The sequence below is a fragment of the Perca flavescens genome, chromosome 3, assembly GCF_004354835.1.
Source record: "Perca flavescens isolate YP-PL-M2 chromosome 3, PFLA_1.0, whole genome shotgun sequence".
NCBI classification, from domain to species: Eukaryota; Metazoa; Chordata; class Actinopteri; order Perciformes; family Percidae; genus Perca; species Perca flavescens.
This window is the reverse complement of record NC_041333.1, coordinates 39,907,395-39,909,447: the sequence shown is the minus strand read 5'-3', so window position 1 is coordinate 39,909,447 and position 2,053 is coordinate 39,907,395.

The window sequence follows — 2,053 nt, the reverse complement described above, 5'->3', positions numbered from 1 at the left end:
CCAGGAGGTGAACTGGCACCTCTCCACCTACCAGTCAACCACCATACTTCAGTCCGTACGGGGACTTGGACCAGTGACCTTCCGGTTCCCAACCCAACTCCCTACGGACTGAGCTACTGTCTGTATTACTGTATTATAGCATATATTGATATTCTACCTTGCTTTTTAATGTGATGTAGGCCACTAAATTATATCTTGAACTAAGTTTTATTGCTGCGCTGTTGTATACTCTATAATATAGAGTATACAACAGCGCAGCAATAATAATAACTCTTACGTTAACACTATATATCAGTATATAGAGTCTATATACTGATATATAGTGTTAACGTAAGAGTTCTCAGGGCAGTAAAATGTCCCCTGTGTAATTATTAGGGGTCCAAGCCCGAGGGGGCTGGGATCCGCGTTTGCAATGAAACATGGTTTACAGATCCAGCAGAGCTGTGGAACCCTATTGCTTTCCTAAGGTTTCTTATTATTATTTTTCTCCTCCTAAAACTGATACTACAGCCCAAACCGTATACGGTGGGGGGTGCAATTTTCAGGACTGGTCCAGATCCCTGCAAGGACCTCGGACAAAAAAAACTCAGCTACTTCCACCACTAGGTGGCGCTATAGCAGAAAAAACACATTTGGCCTTATAACTCCCAAACTGTACATTGCACATTAAAAAATAAAAATTCACACGTTATAAAAAGAATTTTTATTAGATGAAAATTACGCAAATTACGCATGAACAAATTTGTGTAGCTAGCTATGAAAACAAACTTTGCCATATCTCGGCAATTAAGTCTATCAACACAAAACTTTAGATTCCTGTTTGCCATGACCCTCTGGGCCTCCAAAACAAATTGATGAATGAATGAATGAGCCAAGTACAAAAAGTTTATATCTCATGAACGGCTCATGCAATTTTTACGAAATTTTGAGGGTATTATCTAGGGCCACTCCTGAGGCCACACCTACAGTGTGGTACTGAAGTGGGCGTGGCCTATTGGACCCAGGTTTGGATTCACCACTTACACTAATGTGAGCAACTACTAAAATGTACACATATGGACCACTCGGTTGCGCTATAATGACGTAAAACGTGTTTTTGCCTATAACTCCCAAATTTTACATTGCACATTAGGAAACTTTACATAGACCTGTTCCTTGAATCAAGCTGAATCACATGATATAGGCCAGGTGCTTTTCTGCTAAAAAATAATATTGCACAATGCATAAAACCAACTTTTTCGAACTCATCCTATATGATCTTATGGAGCTAAAAGCTAACAGTCGCCCCTTTCTGCTGACGTCTTTGTTGTCTTCCTAGCCCTTCCAGAAGGTTTTGTAACCAGCCTAGATGTCCAGAATTTTTCAGGGTCTTTTTGCAATTAATCCATACTGTTACATGCAAGATTGATACACTGTATGTAAGAAATGTAAATAGGTTGTCCTTTTATATGAGTTATAATGTTCAATATGTTTATTTTTGCACTGGAGGACTCCAAATATATAGTACTGTTTTAGACAACACAAATGCTTGTGTGGCATTGCTGTGTGTGTGATATCAATATATATCTGTGAGATTCATGTTCCATTTTATTTATTTATTTGTCTTTATGGTCCTACAACATTTCTAACATTCAATTGACCTCAGTGCAGCACAAATATTCTAATAGCCCAGTTTTTCCTGAAAATAAATGATGTTCGTAGATTGACTATGGACAACAGGGTTGATGTTTTACAAGCTTTTATAGAAAATCAGACGGACCAGAGGTTGTCAAAAATCCTTTAGGGCTCTGGGATATTTGCAACGGCAATGTAGGCTACCGAACTTGCGACTCACACCTCTAGATATTTCCTGACGTTTGTCTCCTCACGTTATGCTTTGGCTTTCGCTTTTGCGGGCTTGCTGTGGTCGACTTGTGTCAGGGTGACTGGCGTGATGAGTCTTTGACCTCGTCATAACTGCTTGCAGTTCTAGTTTAATATTTGATATAATGAGATTATTCTGACGCGTTCAGGTGAACACTGTGGAAGATAATACAGCTTCTCTATCCCCCTC